Source organism: Leptosomus discolor, chromosome 1 (genome assembly GCF_034619465.1).
Source record: "Leptosomus discolor isolate bLepDis1 chromosome 1, bLepDis1.hap2, whole genome shotgun sequence".
Classification (NCBI taxonomy): Eukaryota; Metazoa; Chordata; class Aves; order Leptosomiformes; family Leptosomidae; genus Leptosomus; species Leptosomus discolor.
Genome location: NC_141391.1, coordinates 16,227,416 through 16,245,185, shown reverse-complemented (window position 1 = coordinate 16,245,185; position 17,770 = coordinate 16,227,416). Strand labels below are relative to the sequence as shown.

General features: G+C 40.0%; 1 protein-coding gene across 2 annotated transcripts in view; it reads left to right on the top strand.

Annotated features, from left to right (window-relative positions):
* PDGFD (platelet derived growth factor D) overlaps positions 1-17,770 on the top strand; it is a 143,372-nt gene that overhangs the window by 95,239 nt on the left and 30,363 nt on the right. The window lies entirely within an intron of this gene.

Genomic DNA, 17,770 nt, shown 5'->3' with positions numbered 1-17,770 from the left:
AGAGAGTAGTGAACAAAAGTAGGTTTCAGGGAGAAGAGGAATCGCCTATCAGCTTGGTGTCAGAGGATGTTACAAGTACTAGAGGGTAGGACTGATACAGGATCATCCAGGAATGGCAGTGAAACAGCAGCAGCAAAGACAAGGGAGGAGAGTAAGTATAGTCCAAGTTCAGAGATAAGAGTAATTGTGGGTAAGGCAAGCACACACAGTGGAAGAGGCAGGTCCACAGAGAGAGAGAAGGCAGCAGAAGTGCCAAAACGCAATGGTCAGAGAAGCAGAAGAAGCCCCAAACAAGCAAAGATCCTTGAAAGCTGAAAGGAAAAATAAAAACACCAAAGGATAGAGGGGGTATGACTGACTATATCAAACTTAGCAAATACATCATGAAAGATGAGGAAGAAGCAGTCTTTCCTCTTTATCAGGAAGATGTCCACGTGTCATTTGTGCATTGCAGTAACATGAAAGCAGTTTCAGTTGGACTGAAGAAGGGTGAATGTCAATTAAGGTAACATTTTTAACAAAGAAATGAAAGGAAGGGGGGGATTTCTGTAAACCAGAGGAGTTGTGGCGACACGGTTAGGAAGGAAAAGAGGCAGATGAACTGGAGATTTTAAACAGACAATGGATCTGAAATAGGAAAGATTTGGTCTAGGAGAGGATGGAGGGCAGGTGTGGATCAGGTAGAAAGGAGGGCAAAGTTAGGGCCATTTTACTGCATCAGACCCTTTTGGCAAAATGTCTGACTGTGAACCTGAGGACTAGTAAGGCTGGGTTTGGGGAAAGTGACTCTTTCAAAAGTGAAAAGAGTCAGCGGGAACATGGTGAGAAATTAAGTTATGGCCAGGGAAATGCAGACCTTCTGGCAAGGGAGATACCAAAACCAGAAGCAGCAGGACCCAGTAAGCACACAGAAGCTCCTGGAAGCTGTCAGGCTTCAACTGATAAAACAATGGTTTTAATCAGAAAGGAAAACAGACCTTAGTGTCTATGTTTTTGCAGCTGCAAGTGTGTATGCCTGGCAGTTTTGTTGTTTGAACAGCATGGTGGAGAACTGGCCATTTGTTCTCTTCCGTCTCTGATTTGTTGACAGCTCAGTTAAAGTGTGGCTCCTTTTCAGGACATTGTCATCGATCTGTCTTAATATAACAGCAATCTTGTTGATATCCAATTCCTGTTGAAAGCACTACATTTTTAATCCAGGAGTGTGTTATGCACTCTTTGAGAATTCCAAATTCATGGTGGTGGCCAAGAACAAGAAAATATAGCACTTTATATCGTCGAAGGATTATACAAACACAAGTGTGTTATTTTCAAATCCAGCATCTTGTCCCAAGTAGTTGACTCTAACAAGACTTAGAGGCATTGTTCATTTAGGACAGCTTTAGATTTTGAAAGACTGCGTTTACTGCCGACAGTACTTACCTGCTTTAAGAATTCCTGAGGAAATCAGTGATGCGGAGCAAATTCCTACTTTTCCAAGGTAAGTTAGAGATACAAAAACAGAAAAAGACCATCATGTGCAGCAGAAGAGGGTTAGCCATGTTAGACAAAAAAAACCCCATAGTTTATTCTTTGTAGAAGTTCAACAGCCTTATTCAAATCAATATGATTTCTTGCAAAATACAGCAGAAGCAAATTGGAAGATGCAAATTCCAGGAAGCACACAACTTAGTAATGAGATCAAAGAACTACATAGCATGTAAGAATAGCAGATAAGGGCTACGGGAATGTTGCAGATGTTGAGAAGCATGTAATACTGGCAGAAGAGTGACTTTGTTTTTTTATTAAATGAATGAAGGGAACCCCAGTCTCATAGCAAGTGGCCATGATCTTGCCACTGTACTTGGCTAAGTGAGGGGATGTGTGAAGATTCATGATGAGTTCTCTGTCCCTTCAGCTTGCATGCCCATGCTGCTTCCCAGTTTATAATCAGTTTCTAGTCCTAACATAGCTGGATAAATAAAATATTTTATATGAAAGATATTTCCCCTGTTCTTCAAATGTCAGTTAGGGTTGAGAAATCTCTGTTAAATAAAAATACAGACTATGCTACAAGAAGACTTCCAGTGAGTCAGAATTCATGAATTACTGGTCAGTGGCAAAATTGTGCTATTGGACAAGTAGGAAATGAAACCCAACCCAAACTTGGAAAAATCCTAAGTAACTATTGATAATTAGAGAAATAAATAAATGTTTCCTGAGAGTCTGGAAGTCTTGTGAATGAGCGGTGGTTAAAAAATGGATGGAGGATATTCAAGATATTTTTGTATTAAATTGACTCTAGGCAAATCAGTTTGTTTTAAAAAGGATTTATTGTTTCAGGCTTTTTTAAGAGCTTGCCAATCTTAAAATCAGTAATGCTACTTACCATGTATGTTGGACAACTTTTTCAGGGTATCCATAAATCAAGATTCTTAATTAACATTAAACATGTATAGGCAGCAGAAAGTTTGGATGGATCCAGCACGGAAAATTTTTATGCATGAAATGAAAGTGTTAATTTTTTTGTGCCATAATGAGCAAAACCTGGGAGAAGGCAAAGGCCATCCTGTTCCTTGACTTTGCTTCACAGGTCTCTGTAACCAAACAGAAAATATCAATAGTTTGGACATGGTATTTCAACACTGCAATACGGACAGACCAATAGCAGGCTTAATACAGCTCTTAGAAGACATGGAGAGACCTTGTAGCTAGTTTGTCTGCTTAGAGTTCATAGAACCATAGAATCATTCAGGTTGGAAAGGACCTTTGAGATCATCAAGTCCAACCATCAACCCTACTCTACCAAGTACATCCCTAGCACCACATCTAAATGACCTTTCAACACATTAAGGGATGGTGACTCAACCACCTCCCTGGGCAGCCTATTCCAATGCCTGACTACCCTTTCAGTGAAAAAGTGTTTCTTAATGTCTAGCCTAAACCTGACCTGGTGCAGCTTGAGTCCCTTCCCTCTTGTTAACCATTAAGAGGTTAGTTGACCATTAGGAGGGCATCAGAAGAAGACATGGAAAATACAGTAGCAAACTGGGCATGCCAAAAGCACCCCCTCAGTGCTGCTGGTCGATGTGTGAACATCTCTATGTCTACACTAAAGAGGATGGTTAAATCCAACTATTCTCACTAAGTTTACCCTAAACCACACATCAATATTATGAACATGGGGTGGGTTTATGCTGTCAAACTTTTTTAACACAATTCATTAACCTGTCGATCGTGTTAGCTGTTTGGTTGAAAAGTGAGACTATTTTAGGTTGTTGACTTGAGGACATACTGCTGTCTCTGTAAATCCATATTCTATCCTTTAATTCCACTTTAGCAACAGCTGAAGAACTGCATATGAAATGATGATGATATATGAAGAACTTATCTTTTATTTTGGTTTGGTAAATCTGGAGGGTGTTTTACATAACTATTTATAGATGACAGATTCGTAGGGAGAACAGAGATGCCATGTTTGATTCTGTAGAAAGGTCAATTAGGCACTAAGGTTGTATTACAAGGCTGCAAAGAGGTGTTAATTAACTCCTGGTGCTTCAATATGGCAAGGCTAGTCCCTCCTACCACCATGGACACAAGGGAAGAGGAAATGGCCTGTTCTTCCCAGGCCCTGTTCCTGTTGAGCAGACTCTGCTGTAGATTTTCCACAGAAGCTGAAGGTGCAGATGAACTTTAATGTGTACCAGCTGTGTTGGAGAAGAGTAGGAAGGCGGTCTCCTCTCAGAATTTTCTTCTGACAGACTTCCAGAGGAAGCAACTGGTGAATTGAAACATGCTAGACCTCCAACCTGCACAGAGGAACTTGTGAAAACGCATCGCAGAAGGTGCTGGTTGCAAGTTGTCTTTTAAATCAAAACAAGAATTGCATGTCTTCACAGTCTTGTGGAGAGCTGGGTTCCTAGGCTCAACTTCATGTTTCGTATTCCACCAATACTATTTATTTGACCACGTGTCAACGCTATCTTACAAAGCCTGGCAGCGCAATCTTGCTTTTGTACTGTTCGAGCCCAAGTTTGGGTTGCAGAATCTGTTTCAACCTTAGCACCATTCAATGTGTTTCTGTCATTCTTGGCAAGCCAGGGAAAACAATGCATTGTGTATAATGCGTGTTTAATTGCTTACAGAATAAATCTTTGCCTTGTTTGTTGCAACAGCTGTAACACTTACAGCCCTGGATCACATAACAGTGATTGTTTTAAGATTTCTGAGTCTAAATTTAGGGGGGTTGTAGGCTTTTATTTGTTCAGTAATGTGTAATGCAGCCAAATGTAAAATCTGATCTGATAAACATGTGAGGTCATTCAGCCCATTTTTCTCTAAGGACAAGAATTTTCTGTATTGTAAATTCAATGGTTGTTCATCTAATATCATTTTTAAATATAACAAGCATAGGGGCATACCTCACAGGAGATTAAGCCATACACTAATAGATCACTGTTGGAAAGAGAGTTTTAATTTTCCTTTTCTTAATGCCATGTCATTGCCTGCAATTATATTCCTTCCTAATTTATGATAAAGAAGTCTGTTCTTTTTGTCATGGGTGTCTGTCTCCTTCAGATATTTGCAGAGTGCTCTCACACTTCTTTGCTTGTTGCTTAGACAAGCAATGATGTCCGTATTTAGCTTTTATCTTTCCCAAAAATTCAGGCCATCCAATCCTCTCAGAGTTTTTGATGTTCTTTTCAAAAGTCCCCCAGATTTTCCCAACTTATTACAATATCTCTGTGGTAATAAAGGGAGCTGAATCTGGTGGTTCAAGCACCACCAAGGCTGTGTTATGGGTGAAGTGTCACCTGCCACAGTACCCTGCTTAGGCAGGTCTATATGGTGGTGGACAGCTTTTAATGTGTTCTCTGTCTGCTCAGGCCATCTTTGAGCTCCCAAGTCTCCTCAGTTTCTCCTTCCACTCAACATGTAATTTAGGAGCACATTAGGTTGCACGTTTCCAGGGTGAACTTTCCCCTTGCTGGGTTGTGATGATATTTATGATTTCACCATATCCTCAGTGAAGATGGCTGTGCCTGCTGTTGCTTTGTCTGCCAGTTTGGATGCAGCATCATGGCCTCAGGGAGGGTTCTGGCCTTGCAGCTGTGGCTCTAGGCCGGGCTCCACCACTGCTTGCCCTGACACCTTCTCACAGCCTCAGGTCTTCCCATCTCAAACACACGCAAAATGAGTCTTTTGTAAAACGCCACAAGATGAACTTCTAAAAGATGCTACAGAGGCATGCTACGTTGCTCCTGCTTGCAGTCTGAGATACTGTGCCAGCAGCCAAACTGAGACTGATGAACAAAGGGGCTTGTCTGCTACGCTTTTTTATTTGGATGCTTGCTTTTTCTGTGCCTGCCAGACTTACCTGAGGTCCTCTCCTGTTTAAGAAATTGTATGATTACAAAATGGAGAACAGCATACCCAGATTCTGAACCAGGAAGATGGAACAGCAAAAATTGGCTCTGGACCACACCAAACCACTTGCAACAGGTTTGGTGAGTGAGAGAAGACTAGTAGCTCTTCTCATCCCTCCCCTTCTCCTGCAGCTGCATCGTAACTGGAGCTCTTGGGATCCCTACACTTCCTTTAACAATTCTTAGTCTTATTCTGTCTCTGCAGTTCCAGGCACAGGTCACCAGAGAAGGTCCTTTCTCCATGCTGGAGAAGCTGATGTGCTTGCAGGCTGGCATTGTTCTTTGCTCAGCACATTGCTTCTAGCTCCAATGACCTTCATGCCTTATACCACATTTCCAAAGACAGGCATGGCACTGTATAAATCTGATTTGTGTTTTCTATCCGTACATCTTTATTAAATTTACAACCTTCTTGATAAAGCACTCCATAAAGTCCGTGCATGTCTTCATAATAACACCAATGACAGGTATGTCACAGAGTGTTTCAGTTTTTCCCTTACACTCACATATTCACACACACATCTTTTATTAGTTGCAGGGTTTCTGTCACTTCAGACTTGGTAGGATAAATCTTACTAGAAAATTTTTGGCCAAATGACACTGTTACAGAAAATAAGCCCCAGCCTCGAGTTGAGCTTTGTGCTACTGAGCTGAACACCTCCTCAAACCCAGTGCCTGGCTTGTTACCTCTGCCTACAACCCCCTCTATTTTTCAATGCACGTTTCTCTTCATGCTGAACTGATTTTGAACATACATGCCATGCCAAAAATAGGATAGATCTTATTTCCTATCTCTTGTAATATCAAGAAAAATGCAGTTCTGTTTTCCTCGATTGTCAGTTTGATGACCAGTCAGTGCTTAATTAGAGGAGGTCTGAGCCTGTAACTACACAGGGTCAGATTTTGCAACTCATCTGCAGCACTGGAAGCTAAAAATAATTTTTAGATCTGTGGGATTTGTGTATCTTGTTGTCAGATCATTTTAAGCAGAATCAAGTAACATCCAATTTTTATGTGACCCTTGAAAACAGGTTTTTTTTTTTCATTTTAATAGTTTTTGTTTGGAGAAAGTTAATTGTACAAGTTGGTGTTTTGTGGCAGACAAAACTTATTTTCCAGGTCCCCTTCTTTTCTTAATCTGCAGAAGCCTTTTAATAATACTTCTGATCTTGGCAGCTATAAAAATGCTTCCTTTCAATCAGTATTTGTGTCCTGATGTATTTCTTAGGTGATGTGTGGTAAAAAATATTCGGTAATGAAAGTTTCTCTCAGACTGTAGGAATTAGGCACCATGTTGTCTCATTGCGTATTCTTGATTCTAGGCATCATTGTTGTCCAACCATCAGTCATATAATGATACATAAATACAAGCTCTTGCCAGATCAGACCCTCTAATAAAGAAGTCTGTGTATCCCAAATTGTCAGCAAAGACTATTAAACAGGCTGGATGTGAGCCAAAGCGTAGGCACAAGATTGTTTCCACTCTCACATTTTTAGCACGGCTAGTCTGGGGCCAGCACGGGCCTCGGGCTTTTTCCAATATGCGGTTTGTTGTGGCCACTCTGTTTTGCAATAGTTATGTCCTAGGACATGAGTCATACCATATCTGATCAATCTCTACCTCATTTTATTTACTAATATAGATGTAGCCCAAAAGTTCTTACATGGAGGTCAGTCTCTTCTTTCATTTTCTTGTCACTGCTTGACAGCACCATGAGTGACAGAGTTAACGGCATCTGTGAGCCCTGGGGTTCAATGTTTGCAGACTTATGGGTAATTTAAAAAAAGAATCTTGTCTTTGAGAAAAAAAAAAAAATAAAAAGAACAAACAAACTTAAACTTGGGAAAACTGCCTAGAAAGAATGAGGCTAATTTTTCAACTGCTGTACAGCTGGGTAGAACAAACACCTTTGGGACACAAAAATTTGTGACACACTAAGGTCTGGCCAATAAACTTGAAATAAAAAAATGCTTAGAAGAACCTGAACACTGTAAGGACAGGTAGTCTGACTGCTCCATGTGGTTTGTGTTGCATGCTAAAGAGGCTGCTAGTGATGGAAATAGGCTGCTGAAAACTTTGCTCTCTCTAGAAGTGAACAGAAATTGGGAATACTGTGTGGGTACGGCTACCTAAACCAAACAGAAAGCAATTGTTGTTTTTACAGATGAGGTGAAACTTTTGCACCTGACTGGAAATTAGGTCCTTATTTCAAAATGTGCATTGTGCTACATGTCCATATTAGCTCTGAGCCACCTGTCCTCTAGGCAGGCACAATGAACACAAGGTCTTATGTGCTTATCTTATGCTCATGGTTAGGGAAGAGCCTGGATGTATCAGTCATATTATTATTCAGGCCTTCCACCCCTTTTAGGCATACACATGAGTTTATACAGAAAAATTGGTATTATTAAGCTCTGAAGGGAAGAAAAAAAAAAAGCGCTGTCAGGACAGATAGTATAAGGCAGCAGTAAATAGGGCACTCTGCTCCCTGTATATGTAATTTATCTCCATCAGAAATGTGTGAAAGTAAACACTCTTCTTTCCCACCTTAGCAGCAACTTTGTGCACTGGTATTGTGAGTTCAGTGCTGGTTCAGGTACATTTTCCAGGTGCATTAAGAAATAGATTAAAAGCAGAGAAAATGCTTGTGATGACAGCAGCTGAAATCTGGAGGATTGCACAGCTGCTGCTCTTCTGGTGGTGCAGTGGCTGTCCAGGAGGGTTTGTCATCCTGAACAAAGATGGACAGATTGGCCAGGAGGGCTGTATTAAAACCAGCAGTAAAAACTCAACATTTTGTACATTAAAAATGATGCCTGGTGTTCAGGAAAGACTCAGAGTTTTTGAACCACAGAGCAAAGTTTTTCTGCCGAAGGGTGCAAGAGTGTTCTCCCCGTGTTTTCTCCCCACATGCCTGCATTGCTAATGGAGGTGGACAGCCTAAAAACCTGGCCTGCTCAGACCAGCACTACAAGACAAGGATGGCATGGATTTGGTGCCACCTTGGCATCTTCATAGGTGGGTTATGAAGCTACCTACCTACTGATATCACACTCGGGTAGGTTAAGACTAACCGTCTGTGCCTGTTGGCTGGAGAATACCTGTCTTAGGTTTCCAGAGAAGCCACTTGCACCCACAGACCTTGCTGTCTTCTGAGCACAACCCTGTCCTGCACCCACGGGAAGGTGGTGAAGAGATGCAGATGTTCACACACACCCACCAGTGAGGACAGGACCCACCTCTGCCTGTGGTCACTGGGAGGTGGTGATTTGTGGTGATGTGGTATGCCCTTGCTATGGGGAGTGCAGGTGTAAGTCACCTGCATGCTGTGCCACCATGTCACATTGCAGGTTAGTTTCATGTTTTTCTTCTTTGCCCGGCCCATGTTCTTGACACAAGTTTCTTTCTGAGTCCATGTGTGCCATCAAATAGAGTTTATGGCTTGTACCTTTTTCTCCATTTACATTCTTCTAAATGAAAGCTTGTTTTTCTTTCCTGCCTGTGCTTCTGACCTCTGGTAGTCCCAGCATATTTCTTTGTATTAAATAGTGTTTATAACTTTTTTTTTTCCCCACCTTTATTTTTTTTTTTCTGCTTCAACTTCTATGACTTTTTCCAGGTCATCAGTATAAAATAGAAATAAACTGTTCCTCTTGATTTTAATTGCTTGAAAAATATTTAGCCTGTTATATTTCTACAGCCATACTTAGTCTATTTGGTTATGCTTGTATTTCATCCGAATTTAAATAAAATATGCCACACACTAATTCTGACCCAGTACACACGTTCCTGGTCCTGAAATCATGGTCTCAGTTTGTTGTTTAGAGGATTTCCCAGGCTGGCTTTTGGTAAACTGATCCCAAAACTAAGAACATGGTTTGTCAGATTGTTTAAAAAACTGTGGCAAATGTATGGCGTTTTCTTTTTACCTAGTGTCCATTCATAGTGTTACTTATAATTGGTATTTGTAAGAATAATGCATAAGAGAAATGAGAAATGTGACTGTTCCTAAGGTACTCATATTTAGCTTTAATAGCAATGGCATTTTTTAAGAATAGATGTGGGGCCAGAAGTCCAGTCTGAATAGTTTTCTTTTCCTTGATGAAACTCAAGTTAAAAGAAATTCCCTATAAGCACTATCTTGTGCTGTTTGCAACAAATCAGTTGCTTTTGATCCCATCAAAAACCTGGAAAAGCTAAGAGAAAATGGTTCTTGTATTCTTCAGAGATTATGTATTCTTGCTATTTTTATTATTGTTATTATCTTAGAAAGTTTGCATAGCAGTCCTTTTTTGTTGTCCCAGAAAACACAATGCCTTCTAGTCAAAACAGGAGGGTGAACAAATTGTTTTGCTTTACATTATCTGTGAAACATAACACATGCTCCTGCTGCATGCTTACTGCGGAATTAAACAGCATCCTCTGGGAGAGAGCTAAAAAACAAATGGATCTTTCACAAAAAATCAATAGGCTGGGACTGCTGCTGGGACAGCTAATGTCCCTTACTGGTACCTTTTTACATTGTGTCCTCAGCTTTGGAATTAAATTTGCTTAGCTCCATTAGAGTTTTTCATTATTATTATTATTCCTCCCATGTTTCTCCCAAATCACATCTGAAATGTGAGCGTGCATATCAGAGCACTTAGCAGATCCTCCTAATAGAACAACGGAAAACTTGGAATATTAAATGAAACTAGGCTGTATTTGTTAATGATTATTTTCCACTGATTATAGAGTGTGCTTAAATCTATAAAAATAGGTAGAAGCTGAAGTGGAAATAAGACAGAAAATTAACAGCTAACTCCTATTTTTTTTTTTTTTTTATTAATATTATTCCTTCTACCCCTAGTACTGGGGCCTCTCAGTACATTCCTTTTTGGTGAAAGTCACACCAAGAAGGAGGACCTGAAGTAACCAGCTGTCACTGCCTTCTGTTAACTCTGAGAGACTTTTTTGCCCACCTGGACACTGCCAGGCAAGTGAAGTGTCAGCTTTTTCATTTTGCTCAGGGCAGATTCTCCTATTACCAGGGAGGCTGCTTCCAAAAGCCTGTCAGTCAGCATGGCAGAAGTTCACTGAAGTCCTCTCAAGGGCACTGGACTCTGACCTGGGAGCAGGTTTTTGGCTCCTAAGGTCACTCCTCCCAAGCTCTTCTCCACCTGGTAGCTCCCTGCCACCATTTGAATGTGCAGCATCATGCTGACCAGGACCCCTCTTGATGTCCACTTCCCACCGCCCTGGCAGAGCCGGCATGAGGCATCACATGTGAAAAATGTGCCAGCACCATGGCCCACATGTGCTTAGACACTGAACCAAGGTGAGCAAGGAACTCAGTTGCCTTCAGCACCCTCCACTGTCACTGCCAAGAGGTGGGCACTGCAGACTATGAGGCATGAAAAGTCAATGCTGAAAGCAAGTCTCCCTTTCTATACAATAGTAATGTAAAGGGAGCAGAGAGCAGACGCAGTCTTAGCTTACCACACCTGGCTTGCATCCCTGGATAGTGATAAGGTGAGCCAAGCCTCACATGGAAATGGTGAATGCAGTGGCAGTCTTTAACATCCATGGCAGGAGAGTGGCCGGGGCAACTGCATGCTCATTAGTGTGACCTAGAAGCATACGGGGCACTTGTCAGCAGAAAAGGTGGTTAAAATACACGAAACTAGAAAAAAAACTCCATGTCTCTCTCTCAAAGGAGCTCATGCCAGACTGAAGGATAGTCTGGAGAGGAAGGAAATGCTGTATAGCAAATCTAATTGGACTTCAGAGGAGCATCTCACCCAGTGCCACGCAGGGAACAATCACTTATGCTGGAGGAGATGGCAATTAATAAAAGAGCCAGGAGGCTGTCAAAGGGGAGACAGTCTACTGTAATGCAAAAGGGACTATCCAGCCACGGAGAGCTCTCTAATGGGAGTTTCTAAAGGGTTGGTCTTATGATTGGTTTTATTTTGGGGGTTTTTTTAGGGACCAGAGCACAACCTGTCAGAGTAGTATTTTAATAGCTTTTGCAGCACACGCAATGCTGAAGTGCATTGCCCATGAATGGCAAAATCAGAGTATTGGAGAGGAGAACTGGGTGACCTTGAGCACTGGAGAACTGATTTGCAGTGAAATGCAACAGCCCAAAAAGAGCAAAGAGGTCACTCATGTAGAGATTAATAACAAAAACATTTGCTGTTAAATGGCATCTCACTGTTTAGCAAAGAGGGGAGAAGAAAATTTCTTGGTGTACTAGGCATAGGACCAATGAGGTGGTAGTTGCATCTTTTCTGGAATACTTTGTACAGTTTTGATCCCCATACTATGAAGCAACCACATCTTTCTTGGACTGTGTTCAGGGAACAGCTATAGGACAGTCAGAGGAAAAGAGGACATTTCGTGCTGAGGGCCAAGACAACTTGGTTGCTTAATGTAATAAAACAAATGCTGAGAGGAGATATAGCATCTCTTCAGAAGTCCTGCAGGAAGCAAACTCGGGAGAGGAAGAAAAGGACAAAGCTGGCACTTACATAAGTGCAATAAAGATAATTTTAGCTTGGAAACAGCCAACCAGTCTGAGGGTTTTGGAAGTGATGACCTGGAAGAGCCCTTCGAGTTTTGTGTCCCGCTGTTTAATTGCAGAAGTAAAATTTGCCATTGAGGTAAAAATGATAAAGGAGGGATTGCAGAGTATTTAGAATGAACGTTAGTTGGTTTGTATTTTGTTTACAATTGCTTAACTGCATCATGCACCAGAGCAGCTATTAGCAAATGAAATTCCTTGTACATGGGGATATAAGGACAAGCCTCTGATAAACAGAAAAATTAAAGATAATGCACAATTTGCACAGCATGGCAGTGAAGTCCTGTGCACTCTTTTGTGAGTATGTGCATCAAATGTGGTGCTTATGGGCAGTGTAGTTTAGATGACATCTGTTTTTTCAAAGGCATAGCTATCATCTCGTTTGAGCAAGTGTTATCTGACCTTTTAGAGAGATAATTTAAGTGTCAATGTCTTGGGCACTCTTGCAATACGGACCCAGCAATGCCTAATTCCAAAACTAGGTGAATGATGAAGAGAAGCATTGACCAAGCATAACTGTTATTAAATATATTTTTCTGCTTCAGTTTTACTTCAACTTTTCATAAATAAATGTTTCAAACTGCAGTTAACCTAAATCATTATTACAGCCTTAAACTTTTGAAATTTTAAGTATCTTGTGCTTCCCACTCAGTTATAGCTAGTAAATGTGTCAGAACAAATCAGGAGTGATTTTAGATGTCATTTTGCACTAGTACTAATTTAGTCATTACCGATAAGGTTGTAACTACTGATATGTAGTGGCAACTGGGCTTCAGAAATTCAATTTATGTCTTTTTTTAAAGGGCAAGAATCATCCCATCACATTTGAGATCACACACTTTGGTGGCTGACTGACCTTTTGTTACTTATTTTAAAATAGTGGTGTCATGGATAGCCTGCCTTTATGGGACTACACCAAAAAAAAAAAAAATAGAAAAGAAAATCCAATATGGTTAAAGTTATTTGTTCATTTCTTATCTTTTCCAGTAATAGTTGCCATCAGTGGCAAAATTTGTTCATACTTCCAGTTTGAATATTACTGCCTTCAGATTACAGCCACCTGATTCTGTTAAATGCTTGCACTGCTAGATAAAAGAGCTTGTAGCTAACTACAGATTATTACCTGGAGAGACAAGGTTAAGTTACCTCTTCTTGAAAGACACTGGCCTCCATTTAGTGTTTTATTGCAAGGCATGATTTCAAGATTGCGAACATCATTCTTGCATGCTTTCTAAATTCAGCATTTTATTTTAAAGCCTGGTCACCAGAACTGAACAGAGCAGTGGTTTGGCCATTACTGTAGGTAAGAAGAACACAGACTCTCACTTCCTAGTGAATAGCCTGCTGTAGGAAAATGCTTATCTTTTAGCATCCTTAGAGGAAGTGGTAATAAATGTCATTCTGATTTGAAAATGAAATGTAGCAATGTGGTGGATTGAAAGCTTGGTAAAAGAAAAAGATAATTCAAAGTGTACATCTCTATGCTTTTATTTATCTTTAAGACTAGAAATTGGAGTGTACTAAAATGCTACATAAGAAATTACAATTAATCAGTGGAGGTGTACAAACGAGTATTTATCACAGCAATTTTTTGAATGGAACTATGACTTTTCTTTTGCCTGTTACCTAACACTGTTCCTGTTACACAGTGTGTTCTGAGTTTGGGGTTTATTTACTTAAAATGCCTGTCACTTTGTATATAAAATGTAATATCTATAAATTCAATGATCAGAGAAAATATTGGTACTGTTGCTTGTTGCAGGGAAAAAAAGAAAGACCTTGTTTCCAGACTATTATAATTTATTATTACTAACTACAAGTTTATCTGCTTATCAGCTGCCTGTCTGCAAACAGCTCTGAATGCAATAGATGGATGTTGACTATTGTTCAAAAATAGCTATTATTGAGTTTCCTTTTATTAATTTAAATGTTGGGATAATTTCATCAGTTTTTCTTCAAATTGTAATTTACCCTAGGTTTTCCTTACAGATCTTCCACTATCCCAGTCCCCAATTCTTACATTCCCTACTTCTTGTTTTTGTACTGAATCTCTTTGAACATGCCCCAGTTCACCTCTGATTTGGTTTTGCAGAATCTGCTTTGTGCCTCAGTACATCCCTTAGCCCTGTTCTTCTGCAAATTTCTAGAAACTGCTTCTCTTTTATATGGTTTATAGCTATGGCATCTAAGTACCAGAAACGAGGTGACCCAGACAGAGCCCGACACTTTCAACTTCTCTGTATTAATTTTTCCTTTGTTTCTTTCTTCCTCTTTCTCATGTTTACTTGCCCCAAGAGGGTGCCTGCATTTTTACCTTTCCCCCCTTACTTCTCTTCCACTCCCATGACAAGGTCACAGTAAAGAAGATTGCTCCTTCAGGAGAGGACCTTATTAAACCAGTAGACCCTAAACATCAGTTTAGGATGCTGTTTGGGCTCTTAACCACAACTCTTCCGTGAATGTTTCTCACTCCCTGAAGCGGAGAGCATCAGCTCAGCTTTTATTAGCCATAGTTTATAGTTGTTTTGGCAGACAAACAATCTTCTACCAAACCTAATCCAATCACCCCAGAGATCTGCAGGTTAGGAGAAAGAGTTTAGAGCAGAGCTTATAGAGATATGGGGCTGCTTCTTTTCACTGGAGAGAGATGCTGGTATGTGGTGCACATCCTGTGGTGGTTATTGCTGATCCCAGGGACCATGCCTTGTAGATGTCAAGCACCAAGATGACAGTAGACTGCCATGCAGTAAGTAGAGAAATGAAAAATCATGAAAAAGTCAGAAAGTGCTTCTTGCTTTTAATTTGAAGCAGTAATTCAAAATGGCTGGGAGGACTCTCATGTTTTGCCGTATTTGTGGTACAGCAAAGTGAGTCATGGACAACGTGCTTCTCAAACTGGCAAGCTTCCTAGCCTGATCCCTGGTGTCTTCCTGATGCCTTCCTGTTCCTGCTGACCCTGCCAAATCCCATGGCTTGAGCCTGGCAGAGCTTGTGCTGCTGCAGGTCATGGATCCTCAGGCTGCAAACCATCTTCCTCAGCAACCAGCGCTATCTGGCTCTGCAGTCTCAGATATCCTTGATAGCAGTGGTTTTACCTCATGATCTCCACTTGTGAAATCCCTAGCTGAAACAAAGAGTATTCCTCGTGACTTCTTGACACTTATTGGAGATCAGTGGTGGGAGACAGACAATAGACAAAGTCAGTCTGCAAAGGAGAGAGTAGCTTATCCTTGTCTGAAATAGAGCCAAGAGCAATATATCAATGTCCATACATATTTAACTCTAAGAACTGACTCAAGATTTGTCTTGCTGAAGTGTAATTTTGGAAGTTGAGGTATGGAAGTGGTTTTCTTCGATAAAAGTAGCTGCTATCAGAAGGTGATTGGTAGCCCTGTTGCTTTGCCTGTTTTTTTGCTGCTTTGCTGAACTCTGATGTGATGTTGTTATATTACTATGACACACATATGAAAATAAAAGCACTGTTGTCAGAGTGATGTAGCCAAATTATTACCATCCTGGTTTTTCTAGTATTCTGTTAAAAAAGGTGCAATATTTTTTATGTTTTAACTATAAGTTTTAATGTCATTTTAAGTAATGAAGAAAACAATAGCCAAATGATCATATGCAAATTCATATAAACAATGTAATATGAATTGAATAGATAGCACTGAAAATAGATTCGTCCTTCAGGTTCTGCTAGGGACAATGGTGAGAAAGGAGGAGAGGGTTTTGTAATGATGAGAACCACTTTGATATTATTACTTGAAATAGCTGCAAGCAGAAGCTATAGATAAAAATAATCTTCAAACTGTAGAGGTTGAAAGCTCTGAGAAGCCAAGAATGACTGCAGCTGCCTTGAGTGATGGTGGAACAAAGCCATATAGTTCTGAACAGTTTATGCAGATGAAATATAATCACAGAGTCAAAATGTGCAGTCATCAGGTTTGAGATCCAAGAAGCAGGTGGTACACATGTCTGTCTCAGGGTTTTGGAGGGGTTCCCTGGCATCAGCCATCTCAAAGAATCGTAGACTAAAGAAACAGTTTTGATATCTACAATTAGATAACACAAGAGGAGCATCACTTCAAACACAAAATTATTCCTTGTCTACAGCCTTCTCCAGACATTCAATGAGGCAGATTGTTCCTGTTCTAAAATAATGCCTCAGAACTCGATGCAGCTTTTTTCTGGAAGTGCTAAATGGAAGCTAATGACAGAGGGGAAATTATTTCCAAGTTTTGCAACTGGCAGCCGTTACCAGAGGATCTATGAGCTTTTCAAATCCATTTTCATATACTTTAAATTGTGGCTTGTCAAGAACTGGGCAACCAAATGTGTAGAGAATATAGCCAAGGTGGCCCATTGCTCCTGAATTATTTATGACCTGATCATAGCATTTGGAGATCTTGTCACTGTTTATAAAAAAAAAAAAATCTGCATTAAAAATTTCACCAGTGATGTTTTGCTTCTGTATTCCTAGAAGAAAATGACCATTATAAATATTAATGTTTTCATAGCCCTGCAGTTTCAGTGGTCACTTAATGACATTATAGTGTGATGGGGTTTCTTAACTGCTACTAATCTTAAGTAATGAAGGAATCACTACAGTTTTGCTGCCTCAGATTTGAGAGAAAGGAACATTTTAAGGAAGAAGAAACAGTAACAATATTGAATAAATAATCTTGTGACTTTTAAGATATTTGAATATTTTTCTATAGCAAATGAATTAAAATAACATGTATATTGAGCCTGGATCTGAAAGTGGCTCTGTTCCTTCTTGACTAAAGGAGAATTTAATTGATGAATTAGCAGATTATGTGATCAATTTTCCCTTTCCATTTCTAAGAAATAATTGAATATATGCATATATGATTCAATGCAGCATTGAGTCTAGAGAGCATCAGTTGAGCAGCTACCATTCCATTTTCCCTTTCTGTTGCCAACTTAAAAATGCGTAACAGATACTGTGTCAGTGTAAAATGGTGAGCCCAGGCATTGATCTATCTTCTTTAAATCCTTTCATTATAAATTCTGTTATTAGAAATTAAAATCCTGGTATGCTATCACTTCAGTCCACTTTCCTTACCTGCCTATTCATGCTGATCATTAGCTATTCACTGCATCTGTGTGTTTGATAACCATTCTGTAATGCTGCATTTTTTTCCATATTTCATGGTTTAATTATTCCAGCTGGAAATGAGTAAAACTGCCAAAAGATTAAAGAAATGGCTTCTTCATTATTTAAGTAATGATTGCCCATTACTGGTCAGACAAGTGGATTGGGATTCAGGTGACCACATGTCAACATCTACAGTTTTGACATCTGTATCTAAGCTAGTCCTCCCAAGCTCCCTTTATAGATAATGGAGAGAAAAAAAGCATTTTTAGGATGCAATGTCATCCCAAATTAAGCTTTCGTAATAGTTCAGAGAATTTGCACCCTAAAATGCTCGTTTTATTTGACTGTAAATGGAAACAAGAGTGGCTGGCTTAGATGTTTATTGTGTAGATGTCCAAAGATGAATGAGATGAATCCCATCCGTGTGCTCAATTTAATCATAAATGCCCAGAGATTTTGTGCGATGACACTGCTAATGTGAATGTGCTGTGGCTTTTCTGTTCAGCACAAGCACCGAAAGCAGTACAGTCATATTAGGACTACATTTCAAATGGATCAGATTACCCTACTTTTCACCTTGGCACTATCCACATTCTTTCCAGAATGGATCGGTTTGGGGAACAGCATTAGTAGTCTGATGGTAGACATACAGAGGTGGTGTTTAATATTTATGTTGGAAG